Below are 15,312 nucleotides of genomic sequence, written 5' to 3'. Positions count from 1 at the left end.
AACATACTGATCAATTGTTTCTCTGCTTTTCTGCATGCATGTGAAAAATCGATGCCTTTCATAAGTAACATTTCTCTTGGGTATGCAAAACGCTTCAAACTGGTCCATTATCGGCTGTAACTTCAAACTCTCTACTTCTTCAAAAGTGAAATTATAATATACTTCCAAAGCTTCATCACCAACCACATGAAGAAATAATGACTCTTTCATTTTCTCAGACTTACGATCTCCATCAATCGTAGATAGATATAGAAGAAATCGTTGCTTAAATCGTCTCCAATTTTCAGCAACATTACCGGACAATTGAAGCTTCGGAGGCGGCTGTAATCCTTCCATTTCCTCTGTTCCCTTTCAGTCGCTCACGTTCGACGTAACGTCGACATGACGACGTAATTGGGATCACTTCAGAGAGCCCTATCAACTTCGAGTATCTACAGAACAAGCCAATGAACGTTGGCGTGCGTGAACGCGTCACGCGCCCCCGCCCCGCCGCGCGGGTATAAACAGGAAGCGGGCGCACGCACACATTGTCTTTCACTTCGGAGCCGAGCTTTTGCTTTCACTTCCGAACTCTACAGGAAAAGACTGCCTTTGAAATCGAGAAGAGGACTCTCCTTGTGTTGGTGTGACGGCGCGATCAGCGGTGGCCGCGAGCATTGCAGCTCACAACTGCTGTTTTCACAGCACTATTGTTCTGTGTTTGTGTGTGTGTGTGTCGGTTCGGTGGGCGTTTCCCTGTGTGTTCATTCACACCGCGGCTACCCCTGGGTGCCTCAGCACTGAGAGAGTTATTTTTCTATTCTTTTGTTTTCACTAAAAGAGCAACACAAGCGTGACCCTGCGTCTTTTTCAAGATGTCATTCCGCTTGTGCGTTTCTGGATGCCGTCGTTCCCTGGCGCCAGCAGATGGCCACAGTAGTTGCCTCTCGTGTTTGGGCATTCAACACGCTGAGGCAGCTTTTGTGGATAGTTCATGTTCCCATTGCGGGAATATGACTATCGCAGCGCTTAGATCGAGACTCGCTTACCTCAAGGGAGGTGCAGTCCCCTCGCCTATGCCCGATCTAGTGTCTATTCTGCCCTGCAGAATAGACCTACTTCGGTGCATGACCAGGGTGATCTGAGGATTACCGTGAGGGCTTCCACGTCGAGTCATCCTCCGCGGGCCCCTCACGCCTCACAAGCGCTGACGCCATTGGGGCTCCTTAGTGAACGTCTTGGTCCTTCTCCGGAACGGCCAACCATTTCCTTTGGGGCTCCAGCTGACGATCAGATGTCGATCGCAGCATTGGAGGGGGAGCTTCAGTCCTCTGGAGATGAAGACTCGGCTGCGTTGCCCCCCTCGGGGCGTGTAGCGTTGTCCGAGACGGATCCAGAATGGACGGCTATGCTTTCCCGGGCTGCTGAGAAGGTTGGGCTTGCGTGGAACCCTCCACCACGTCCCGAACCTTCTCAGTTGGACGATTGGTTTCTCGGGGCAGGCCGTGCTTCTCAGTGCGCCGCCCCGTTACCTTTCTTTCCGGAAGTGCATGAGGAGCTTTCTAGGACGTGGAAGGCACCGTATAGTGCCCGAAGCCGTTCTAGTGGCTCCTCCCCCCTCGCCACCCTCGACGGCGGGGCAGCTAAGGGGTATGTGGATATCCCCCCAGTGGAGCGGGCCGTCGCGATGCAGCTGTGTCCGGCGTCCGCTTCCTCTTGGCGGGGTAATCCACGCCTCCCGTCCAAGGCCTGTAAGTTTTCGTCCGGTCTAACGGCGAAGGCTTACAAGGCCTGTGGACAGGCTGCTTCCGCCCTCCATGCCATGGCGCTCTTGCAGGTCCACCAGGCCCAGGCGCTCATGGACATGAACGAGGGTGGTTCTGACCCAGAGCTCCTCCAGGAGCTCCGTGTGGCAACCGACCTCGCCCTCCGGGCGACGAAGGAAACCGCACGTTCAGTCGGTCAGGCGATGTCCACCTTGGTGGTCCAGGAGCGCCACCTCTGGCTCAACCTGGCGGATATGAGGGACACCGATAAATATCGGTTCCTGGATGCCCCTCTTTCCCAGGTTGGGTTGTTCGGCGACGCGGTCGAGAGCTTTGCCCAACAGTTCTCGGCCGCACAGAAGCAGACGGAGGCCATCCGACACATCCTGCCCCGGCCTGCTGCTGCTCCCACCCGTCCGCCGGCCGCAGACCCTCCGTCTACTCGTCGCCGAGGTCGGCCTTCTGCGCCGCAGGAAGCCGACCCCGCCCGTCCAGGCCGCTGCCAAACCAGGAGGCAAGCGACGGTGCAAACGACCCTGAGACGGGCGGCCCGGAGGTGGATCAAGTTGCTCTTCAGGAGATGGCGAAGGCGCCACTCCTTCCCCCGGTGGAGGGCCGGGCGGAGAATCTTTTGTTTCCTTTTCTTTTTGTTCCGCCCACATTTTCAAAAAAAGAGCAATTTCTGAAACCTCTGGGCCCCAAGAGGGCGCGCTTGGCAGTCGACGATGCCGCCATGCCTTGTCACTCCCGAGCCCCTCTTTCATCGCCAGCAGGCAGCAGTGGCTGTGTCCTGGATGCACTGACGCCTCCGCACACTCACTCTGCCCTTCGACGGAAGCAGGTATGTGCTGCACCACACACTCAGACCCCACTTCGGGCCGCTGTGCCGTCCGAGTCGGGTCCCTGCATTCCGCCGCGCTGCCCCACCCCGGGTACGTCTGTGGTGCCCTTGGTCCCGCTTGCTCGGTCTTTGGGAGCCTGGTTAATGCTTCCCAGCCCGTCTCGCTGGCTCATCCGTACCATCAGACTCGGCTATGCGATTCAGTTCGCCCGGCGCTCCCCTGCTTTCAAGGACATCCTGTTCACCCGTGTTCTGGCGGACAATGCCCCTGTGCTCAGGGCAGAGATCGCAGTCCTACTGGCGAAGGACGCGATCGAGCCGGTCCCTCCAGCCGATATGAAGACCGGCTTCTACAGCCAGTATTTCATTGTACCCAAGAAAGGTGGTGGGTTACGGCCAATCTTGGACCTGCGCGTCCTGAACCGGTCCCTTCACAGGCTACCGTTCAAGATGCTGACGCAGAAACGCATTTTCAAATGCATCCGTCCCCAAGATTGGTTTGCAGCGATCGACCTGAAGGACGCGTACTTTCATGTCTCGATTCTCCCTCGACACAGACCGTTTCTTCGCTTTGCGTTCGAGGGACGGGCATATCAGTACAAGGTCTTACCCTTCGGGCTGGCCCTGTCACCCCGCGTCTTCACGAAAGTCGCGGAGGCGGCCATTGCTCCCATGTGCGAGCGTGGTGTTCGCATTCTCAGCTACCTCGACGACTGGCTTATTCTGGCCCAGTCGAGAGAGCAGTTGTGCGAACACAGGGACATGGTGCTCAGTCACCTCAGCCACCTAGGGCTTCGGGTCAACTGGGAAAAGAGCAAACTCACCCCCGGGCAGAGGATCTCTTTTCTCGGTATGGAGTTGGACTCGATCAACATGACAGCGCGCCTCACCGAGGCCCGTGTCCAGTCAGTGTTGAACAGCGTGAGCACGCTCAGACGCAGAACAGCGGCACCACTGAAACTCTTTCAGAGGCTCTTGGGGCATATGGCATCTGCAGCCGCGGTTACGCCGCTCGGATTGCTTCATATGAGGCCGCTCCAACACTGGCTCCAAGATCGAGTCCCGAGATGGGCGTGGCAGAGCGGCTCGTGCCGGGTCCAAGTGACTCCGCACTGTCGCCAAACTCTCAGCTTGTGGTCGGACTCTTCGTTCCTGCGGGCAGGTGTTCCCCTGGAACAAGTGTCCAGGCACTCTGTGGTCTCCACGGATGCCTCTGCCACCGGCTGGGGGGCCACGTACAACGGGCATGCAGCTTCAGGTCTGTGGACGGGGCCTCAACTGCATTGCAACATCAACTGCCTCGAGTTGTTAGCAGTACGTCTTGCACTGAGCCGTTTCAAAACGCTGCTACTAGGCAAGCACGTACTGGCCCGTACGGACAGCACTGCGACCGTTGCGTACATCAACCGCCAAGGTGGTCTACGTTCCCGCCGCATGTCACAACTCGCCCGCCATCTCCTCCTCTGGAGTCAGAAGCATCTGAGGTCGCTTCGTGCCGTTTACATTCCGGGCCTGCTCAACCGTGCAGCCGACGAGCTCTCACGACATCCATCCCCAGGTGGTCCAGCTGATTTTCAGGCGCTTCGGGACCGCACAGGTAGATCTGTTTGCCGCCCCGGACACGTCTCACTGCCAGTTGTTCTATTCCCTGACCGAGGGGTCCCTCGGCACGGATGCTCTGGCACACAGCTGGCCCCGGGGCCTTCGCAAGTATGCGTTTCCCCCAGTGAGCCTTCTTGCACAGACCTTGTGCAAAGTCAGGGAGGACGAGGAGCAGGTCTTGTTAGTTGCGCCGTATTGGCCCAACCGGACCTGGTTCCCGGAACTAGTGCTCCTCGCGACAGCCCCTCCCTGGCCCATTCCTCTGAGAGAGGATCTGCTCTCTCAGAGACGGGGCACCCTATGGCACCCGCGTCCAGACCTCTGGAAACTCCATGTCTGGTCCCTGGACGGGACGCGGAGGTTCTAGGTGACCTACCCCCTGCGCTAGTTGAATCAGAATCAGAATCAGAAAGAGCTTTATTGCCAAGTATGCTTGCGCATACAAGGAATTTGTCTTGGTGACAGTAGCTTCCAGTACACATACAATATAAAGTGACAAGACAAGTGACAAGTAACATAGGTATAAATAAAAAAATTAAAATAAAAGATTATAAATTATAAATATATATAAAGTAAAGTTATAAGGTGCTATAATGAAATGTCTGAGGGAAGTATTGCACATGTTTGTTCCACAGTAGGGGAACATTTAAGTGTTCATGAGGTAGATGGCCTGGGGAAAGAAACTTTTCCTGTGTCTGGTTGTTTTTGTGCTCGGTGCTCTGTAGCGTCGACCAGACGGTAACAGTTCAAACAGAAAGTGTGCTGGGTGTGACGGGTCCAGAGTGATTTTGCGAGCCCTTTTACTCACTCTGGATGAGTACAGTTCTTTGAGTGTGGGAAGGGTAGTGCCAGTGATTCGCTCAGCAGTCCGAACTATCCGCTGTAGTCTACGGAGGTCGGTTTTGGTTGCAGAGCCGAACCAGACGGTGATGGAAGTGCAGAGGATGGACTGGATGACAGCTGAGTAGAACTGTACGAGCAGCTCCTGTGGCAGGTTGAATTTCCTCAGCTGACGCAGGAAGTACAGTCTCTGTTGGCCTTTCTTAACAATAGAGTCTATGTGAGTGTCCCACTTCAGATCCTGAGAGATGGTGGTGCCCAGGAACCTGAATGACTCTACTGCAGTCACAGTGCTGTCCATGATGGTGAGTGAAGGGAGTGCAGGGGGGTTTCTCCTGAAGTCCACGATCATCTCCACTGTTTTGAGCGTGTTCAGCTCCAGGTTGTTATAACTGCACCAAAGAGCCAGCTGCTCCACCTCCTGTCTGTACGCAGACTCGTCACCGTTCCGGATGAGTCCGATAACAGTAGTGTCGTCCGCAAACTTCAGGAGCTTGACAGAGGGGTCTTTAGAGGTGCAGTCATTTGTGTACAGGGAGAAGAGCAGTGGTGAGAGAACACATCCCTGTGGAGCACCGGTGCTGATGATGCGGCTGTCGGACGTGATTTTGCCCATTCTGACTAGCTGTTGTCTGTCTGTCAGAAAGCTGGTGATCCATTGACAGACGGAGCTAGGGACAGAGAGCTGGGTCAGTTTGGTCTGGAGCAGTGATGGGACAATGGTGTTGAAGGCAGAACTAAAGTCCACGAACAGAATCCTTGCATAGGTCCCTGGTTTGTCCAGATGTTGCAGGGTGTAATGCAGTCCCATACTGACCGCATCATCCACAGACCGGTTTGCTCTGTAAGCAAACTGCAGGGGGTCCAGCAAGGGTCCAGTGATGTCCTTCAGATATGCTAACACCAGTCTTTCGAATGACTTCATGGCCACAGATGTTAAGGCAACAGGTCTGTAGTCATTGAGTCCTGTGATCTTTGGTTTCTTCGGGATTGGGATGATGGTGGAGCGTTTAAAGCAGAAAGGGACTTTGCACTGCTCCAGTGATCTGTTGAAGATCAGTGAGAAGATAGAGGCCAGCTGGTCAGCGCAGGTTTTCAGACAGGCTGGTGAAACACCGTCTGGGCCTGGTGCTTTCCTTCTCTTCTGTTTCCTGAAGATCTGACGCACATTATCCTCACTGATCTGAAGTGCAGGGGGAGAGGGGAGGGGGATGACTGGAGGTGTTGATGGCTGTGTAGAGAGATGGTCAGGGCGGGTGTGGGGTGTCTGATCGGGGGTCTCAAATCTACAGTAAAAGACATTCAGCTCGTTCGCAAGATGCTTGTTGCTGTCGGTGCTGGGGGATGATGTCTTGTAGTTGGTAATGTCTTTCAGGCCTTTCCACACTGATGCAGGGTCGTTGGAGGAAACCTGGTTTTCCAGCTTTTTGGCATAGCTCTTCTTAGCCACTTCAATCTCCTTTGTCAGTGTGTTCCTGGCCTGATTAAACAAGATCCTATCCCCACTCCTGTAGGCATCTTCTTTGACCTGACGAAGCTGTCTGAGTTTTGGTGTGAACCATGGTTTATCATTGTTGAATGATAAGTAAGTCCTGGTAGGGATGCATAAATCCTCACAGAAACTGATGTATGATGTTACAGTCTCTGTGAGCTCGTCCAGATCGCTGGCAGCAGCTTCAAAAACACTCCAGTCAGTGCATTCAAAACAGGCTTGTAAGACCTGCTCTGTGTCGTTGGTCCATCTCTTTACAGTCCTTATTACTGGCTTAGCAGTTTTAAGTTTTTGCCTGTAAGTTGGTAGAAGATGAACCAGGCAGTGATCGGAAAGTCCTAGAGCTGCTCTGGCGACGGAGCGATATGCATCCTTTGTTGTGGTGTAGCAATGGTCCAAAATATTATTGTCTCTGGTGGGGCATGTAATGTGCTGTTTGAATTTAGGCAGCTCACATGTGAGTTTTGCCTGATTAAAGTCTCCGAGAATGATAAGAACAGAGTCCGGGTGTTGTTGTTCTGTTTCTGTGATCAGATCAGCCAGCTGTTGCAGCGCCGTACTCACGTGTGCATGCGGTGGAATGTAAACACTGATGAGAACGAGCGAGGAAAACTCCCGCGGCGAGTAGAACGGCTTACAGTTAATGAAAAGCACTTCCACATCAGGACAGCACATCTTCCTTAACACAGTTACATCAGTACACCACCTTCTGTTGATGTAAAAGCATGTCCCACCACCGCGCGTTTTCCCCGTTGACTCCATATCGCGATCCGCTCTGAACAGCTGAAAGTCCGGTAGATGTAACGCGCTGTCCGGAATGGCTTCGTTCAGCCAGGTTTCCGTGAAACACAGAGCAGCAGAGTTGGTAAAGTCCTTGTTTTTGCGTGAGAGCAGAAGTAGTTCGTCCATTTTGTTAGGGAGAGAGCGGACATTCGCCAGATGGATGCTAGGCAGCGCCGTTCTGAATTCGCGCTGCCTGAGCTTAACGAGTGCGCCGGCTCGCTTCCCACGCCTGCGCGTCTTATACTGTTTCCACAGTGCAGCGGCGCAACCGACGACAATGTTCCGCAAAACGCCAGAAGAATCAAAAACTGGTTGGTGATCAGTTGGTGTGCGCTGCCGAATGTTCAGCAGTTCGTCCCTGGAATAACTGATAGCGTATGACAAACATAAAACAGGACAAACTAACAAAAACAGTGTAACAACTGGAGAGCTCAACACCGAGGCAGCCATCCGCGGCGCCATCTTGGATCTTGACACCATCACTTCCGCTAGAGCCCCCTCTACGAGGCGCCTCTATGCGGTGAAGTGGAACCTGTTCGTTGACTGGTGCTCCTCTCACGAGGAGAACCCCCGATCTTGCTCGATCAGAGCCGTGCTTTCCTTCCTGCAAGAAGGGCTGGAGCGAAGGCTGTCTCCCTCCACCCTTAAAGTGTATGTTGCCGCTATTGCTGCACATCACGATGCTGTTGATGGTAAGTCTTTGGGAAAGCATGACCTGATCGTCAGGTTCCTGAGGGAAGCAAGGAGACTGAATCCTCCTCGCCCACTCTCTATACACTCTTGGGATTTGTCTCTGGTCCTTTCGGCACTTCAGAGACCACCCTTTGAGCCTCTGCAATCAGCTGAGTTAAAAATCCAGTCCTGTAAGACAGTACTCCTGGTTGTATTGGCCTCTATCAAGAGGGTAGGGGACCTGCATGCATTTTCGGTCGACGAATCGTGCCTAGAATTCGGCTCGGATAACTCTCACGTCATCCTGAGACCCCGGCCCGGATACGTGCCCAAGGTTCCTACCACTCCCTTCCGGGACCAGGTAGTGAACCTGCAAGCGCTGCCTTCGGAGGAGGCAGACCCAGCCCTGGCTTTTCTCTGACCCGTTCGCACTCTGCGTCTGTACGTGGACAGAACGCAAAGCCTCAGGACCTCAGATCAGCTCTTCGTCTGTTACGGAGGCCAGCAGAAAGGGAAGGCTGTCTCCAAGCAGAGGATGGCCCACTGGATAGTGGATGCCATCTCCTTGGCTTACGAAGCCCAAGGCGTGCCCTGCCCGCCCGGGTTGAAAACCCACTCCACTAGGAGTGTCGCTTCTTCCTGGGCGCTGGCACACGGCGCCTCGCTGACAGACATCTGTAGAGCTGCGGGCTGGGCGACACCTAACACGTTTGCTAGGTTTTATAGCTTACGTGTTGAGCCGGTTTCTTCCTGTGTGCTCGCTTCTACTAGCCGGTAACACCGAAGTTCCCACTCTAGTGTTGGCTTGCTGCGCCACTCCCTTCCTAGGAACGGATACGTGCGCTTTTTACTCCAGTCGAGTTCCCCACTTGGCAAACCCTGTGAGTTCCTCCGCACCCCTTCGGCAGTCGGACGTTGCGGAGCGTCCGACGCCAGTCCTAGTGCTCGTATTCTTGTGTAACTTGTGCTAGCCTAGGGTCCATATGGGCGATCCCATATGTGTATTCTTCCACGACCAGCTCCCTGCGGTGAGCCCGTGTCTTCCCTTGGCAGAGTCATATGTCGCACTGCCCCTTCGGCCAGTCCATATGTGTATTCTCCACATGTTACCTCCCTTCGGGCAGGATGTGGCTCCGCAGCGTTCTTTCCCCTGGAAAGGTACACTTTCCCAGTGTTATTAAGAGTTCACTGTGTGGGGTATAATGGAACAGCAGTTGAACTCCCTTTACGCAGGTCTTCCGCCCCAGCAGTTGGGGGTCTGAGAGTCTTGCGTAGGGCGCTGGATGTGGCAGCAACCGTGGCGTTTTCCATGGGATCCCAATTACGTCGTCACGTCGACGTTACGTTGAACGTGAGCGACTGAAAGGGAACGTCTCAGTTACTAATGTAACCCTCGTTCCCTGAAGGAGGGAACGGGAGACGTAACGTCCCGTCGCCACCGTTGCTGACCATCGCTGCATGGCCGTCACAAATCTCGGCTCCTCAGCGAAAAACAATGTGTGCGTGCGCCCGCTTCCTGTTTATACCCGCGCGGCGGGGCGGGGGCGCGTGACGCGTTCACGCACGCCAACGTTCATTGGCTTGTTCTGTAGATACTCGAAGTTGATAGGGCTCTCTGAAGTGATCCCAATTACGTCGTCACGTCGACGTTACGTCGAACGTGAGCGACTGAAAGGGAACGAGGGTTACATTAGTAACCGAGACGTTTTCTCGTCACACGTGTATATGTAATCCACAAACTTTCACTTCTGAAACCACTTCTGACACCATGTTTTGGTCGGGATGTTCCTTTGTCAATTACACAGACTCCAGATCAATTGAAGAGTAGCTTTTTACATTTATTAGTCTCTTTCACAATGGCGTGCCGCCACACACACACACACACTGTGCTAATCTCAACAACCCCCCACCCTCTGCACATGCGCAAACATATACTAGGCAGGGTTGCCACTACTCCATAAAACCAGCCACTATCATTATCACAGATTTAGGTTTGGAGAAGAGGTAGGTTACAACTGTACTTCGGTTTCTTTGCGGGGACACCGCCTTCACCTGCCATGTCTATCGGCTCGCTTTCGGGTTAAACTTTCCGCGACTGTGCAACTGGGTTATAGGTTGCCAGGTTGAGGTGACAAACAGGTTGAAATTGTATGGTGTGTGGATTGTGTGAATATAATGCATTTAATACAAGATCTGGCAACTGGTCAACATTAGACAAACATATTGGTCCGATTATTCATAAAGGAGTTTGGGCCATGCAAATTACGGGAGTTTCCGGAGAGAAATAACAAACCGAGAGTGGTCCGGGAGATAGGGCTAAAAAACGGCACTAAGATCGAGTAACACTAATAGAGAGATACAACCATTGATAAGAGCAAATAATTTGAAACTCTAATGAGAGCAGTCTCAGTACTATGGTACGGTCTAAATCCTGAAAATCCTTGCAGATATCATTTCTTTCTAAAAAGGAACATAGTTATGAAGATACTGCCTTTTCTAGTATCTTTGACAGAGAAGGTAGAGTCGAGATCGGCCAGTAATTGACTAATTCTGTAGGATCAAGTTGTGGTTTTTTAACAAGCGGTTTAATCATAGCCAGCTTAAAAGTTTTTGGTATGTATCCTAATGACAAAGATGAATCCTCTGATGGTCTTCGTTTAAGAGTCCCGTTCTTGGCCTTCCCGGTCAGAAGTGACCGGACACCTAAAAATGAAACTTCCTCCATCCCAGTAAAAACCAATGCAATTTATTTTTGTTCTATAATATTTATTCTTTTTAATTTAGTATTTTGAGACAATTTGATTGAACTTATTAATATTTATGCAATATTTATAGTCCATTTTTTGCCAATGAAAATAATGAAAACTTTTTTTTTTTTTTTTTTTTTTGTAATTTTTTTTTCTTCTATGCAGTATTTTCGGGTAAAATAGAGACTAGGCTTTCAGAAAAAAAAAAAAAAAATTATTAAACATAAAATAAAATTAAATAAATCATGTTATTGCATGGGTTTACCTCTAGATGCCTGTATAGCTCTAAATGGAGATGCTTGTGAATTCTAGTTGTTTTTGGACCAAATTACTTACTTTTAAGATGTGGATTGAATGTATTTTTTTAGAAATTCTCAAATAATACTTTTTGCCAAGGTTTATAACATTTTATTAATTATTATTTTAATAATTTTAATAATTATTATATTAATTATATATATATATATATATTAATTATAATTATTAATTATGTTATGTTTTTAACTCTTGATGTTTTAGAATTTCACCCTTTCATTGCTGAGCACTTTTTTTCTGCATCGTGGCCGATTTGTAGAGAATTTTTGTGTTTTTGTCAATTTCCCATTCATTTCCTATGGGGGTCATTTTTGACCGAAGACCAAAAACGTGACTAATTTTTTTACGACCACTTAGCATGCTCGGATCATGAACTCAATTTTTTTTTGTGTTCACATACCTAATGCCAGAAAAGTCACCAATTTTCATAACATTCCGATGAAGCTGTGATTTTTAAAAATTCAAAACAGATTTTTGTAATCTGAATTTATTGGTGTGTATGTGTATAAAAGTGTGTTTGTATGTGTGTGTGTGTGTGGGTGGGTGTGAATTTTTTGCACTCTTGATGTTGTAGAGTGTCACCCCTTTACTGCGGTGTACTTTTTTTTAGAATCGTGGCTGATTTGTAGATTGTACAGACAAAAATTCAGAGAATTTTTGTGTTTTTGTAAATTTCCCATTCATTTCCTATGGGTCGGTCATTTTTGACCGAAGACCACGAGTGTGAGTGTGATTTTTTTTACGACCACTTAGCATGCTCGGATCATGACCTCAATTTTTTTTTGCATTGAATTGCCTAGTGACAAATGTATGTCCAAGTGGCACAATAGGGAAAGCCCTAGCCTAGATGCTTAGACAGCAGGCCACCGCATAATTTCATGACTTTCAAATTGTTGTTTCAGTTGTTTCTTAACGATGTTTTATTCATTATCCTAATGATTAGTAAGGGTCCTATCACACTGGTGTTGAAGGTGTCCTCAACATGACTGGTCAGAATGGTGCCATGTGCCATGATTGGTTCAAACCATTCTTTCCCATGAGAGAACCCGCTTTCTTGGCAGACTCTTTGAAACTGCATGGATCATCAGCATCTAAAATGAACAGAAGTCCAATTTTTATGCCCTTTCCTCTCTAACTTCCCTCCATCTCGTTCAATGGTATGTACTTCATTGATTTTGCTGCACAAGTGCCCACTACTGACGGAAACCTTGCAATGTGCTTAAATGGTACAACCTAAGCCCTTGATCACTTGGAATTCGAAATTACACAAATGAAAATCATAACAACACAATAAAATATAACAGTCAGCTTAAGTTAGCTACAAGTATTCTGTGGTTAAATGTCAAAATAACTCCAATATTATACACTAGATTTGTGTGGGGTGGGGGTAAATTAAGCGCGATCTGCTGTGACGTCACAATCATGTTGCATTGTTGTCTATAGATCTACTTGAAGTGGACATATTGAGTAGACTCGCTCCCTCGGTCAAAATCGAGAGGTCGAGGGTTCGTTCATATAAACTTTCCTCACCCACTTGACGAAGCTGAACACACTTCGAAATGGTGGCAGGGATTCCCTGAAGGGGAAGTCCTTAGGAAAGTTCTTGAGCATATGTCTAAAAGTGGAGTCAAACACAGCCATAGTGTTCTTAAAGACCTTGATTAGCTGGCTCAGGTGTTCAATTAGGGCTAGAGCTAAACTCTGCTGGAGTAGGATTGGACACCCCTGCATTAAGTAGAGAAATGGTGTAAAAAAAAAAAAACCACGACACTCCTGTTTATAGTTAGAGCCTGGCCAAATCCAACCTTGGAAAAGCTGTGTGTCGGTGTGTGTGTAAGTCTTCTTGGTTACAGGTTAAGGAACCAGTGGCATTATTGGAGAATGACTGAGTTGTTGTTCGGGACATATTGGCGCCCAGCAACCCAAAGGCATTCTCTCAATGCCTTAAGAAAGATAATACACATAAATTAGGATATCTCCTGGTATTTTCTATATGTGTTAGCTATTTATAACTCACGTCAGACTTCAGCCCATTTTTTTTCTTTTTCTTTTTTGCCTTCATGTAGTTCTGTGACACTCTACAATGCACTCAGTGTTAACTATGCAAATGACAAATAAATGCCTCTTGACTCTTGATCTGGGTCACGACAGGTAGCGAGAATATGATGTTTTTGACTTGAATCCTCAGAGAGTTGCTTAACAATTTTTAAGCCCAAGCCCCTGTTGGCTCCCGTGATCAGGATTTTTCATGCTTTCACTGCTGCCATGTTCTTATGGTTATCAAGCTGCTTCTGTCACCCAATCTGACCCTACCGGTGCTTTTTATGTGAACTTTGTGCAGGTGATTATGCTATGTCATACTGTATTAGGTTAAGAGGAAAAGATAAGTGATGTGAACAGTCAAAGAGAGAGTGAATTTAAAAAACAAGCTATTTGTTACATGCTATATTTCATATTTTTTTATCTATGCTATCAATTGAAATATTAACAGTGACTGCTTGTTAATGAATGACTGATGAATCAACATGGGTGTAACAGTGGCAGCTCATTCAAATAAAGGTGCAGTCCCTGTGAAATAATGTACAGAAAACAAAACTTTGTTGCCTGGTGTACTTATAAAAACTAAGATTTTCCACAGGCTCTTGATTTTTAGCGTACAATATGCATCAAGCAGTTCATAAGCTATCCAGTATGCATTTTTTCTTTCCAGGGAACACAAAGAGAGACGTTTAGCTCACATAACTTATCGGGTGCTTTCCAGAAAGTTGATATAAATCTAAAATATTTTACTTCAAATCAGACATGTTTATCATTATTTCTTAAATACAACAGACAAGAGCGAATGGTTGGTTCAGTAAATCTCAGCTGGACATTCTAAGCCAAATTCTGGCCAAGACCTTTCAATCAGTGGTATGGCCACTGGATGGTGGGAGATCCATGATGAAATGCACTCCTATGACCAGGAATGGGCACTGTGTGACGAGGAACAGGCAGTGGAAGAAATTTGCTGGCTGGGAGGTGCCATGAGGATTTGGTTATAGAATAATTTGGACAGGCCTGGATAAAACATTATACCGCCTGGGGCATACAGGGCCACCAGTAGTGACTGGCTGATGCTGGAATGACCTGAGCCCGGAGAGGAGAGGAGAGAGTCTAGGGGCTGTTGATGAAGGGCTGCTGGGGCATTTTTGTTCCCCGTGGGACATTCCAGCGGATCAGGATTGTTGTTGATGGCTTCCGCAATTTCTTCATCCCGGGATCCAATGAATGGGGCCGACAATGGTCAATGGCAGATAGGTTCTGGAACTTTGTGGAAAATTGGACATTTCAGGTGAGTTGAGTCAATGGAGAGCATCCACCTTGGTATTTTTTGGTAACTGTGGATGATTGAGGTGGGTAAAGAATTTCGCCCACTGGTCCTGGCGAGGGTTCAACTGTTGAACATCCCTGATGTATGGTATTTGAGGTTGCGATGATCAGTGATAACTTGGATAACTTGCTGTAAACCCTTGAGTCACTCCTCCTGCACCAGCTTGATGGTACAAAGCTCCTTTGTTTCTAATGTAGTAGTTCTGCTACACTGGGCATAACCTTTTAGAGAAGACAAATGGATGGAGTTAAGCAGGGTCCCCCTGCCGATGAGAAAGTATGGCTCAGATACTGGTGGTAGAAGCATCAACTACAACCACAAGGGTCAGATCCTCCTAGATCAGGATGTACGATGACCTGAGCAGTGGTAAAAGTGTTTGAAAAAAGGGTATGAAAGGCTATGTGTGCTCAGTAGTCCACTAGAACAGTGGTTCCCAACCTCTGTCCCTGAGTACCCCCAGCACTGCACTGTTTAGATGTCTCCCAAATCAAACACACCTCACAGCTCATCAGCTCAATAGTAGAGAATCCAAGATCTCAGATGGGTCTGTCAAATAAATGAGATATCAAAAATGTGCAGTGTTGTTGGTTCTCCAGGACCAGGTTTGGGAAACACTGTGCTAGAAGTTAGAAGCTGATAAATCTAAGAAAGAGTTGCAGCTCTTTCACAGAGGTGGGTTGTGGCTATGTTTGGATTGCTTGGATCAAACATATCCAAGTTTAGTTAGAATAGTTTCCAAGTTTTCAAACCATCTGGACAGAGAGCTGGTGGAACATGCATATGTCTGTGTGGCTTGTTTTTCAGCTAGTTTTACCTGTTACTTCCTGTAAACCTCAGCTACTAATAGGGTTTGGTGATATGGGCAAAATTTATTATTTTTTGATTAATTTAATAATAACGATACT

This window comes from Squalius cephalus (assembly GCF_949319135.1).
Source record: "Squalius cephalus genome assembly, chromosome: 1".
NCBI classification, from domain to species: Eukaryota; Metazoa; Chordata; class Actinopteri; order Cypriniformes; family Leuciscidae; genus Squalius; species Squalius cephalus.
This window is presented reverse-complemented; position numbering follows the sequence as displayed.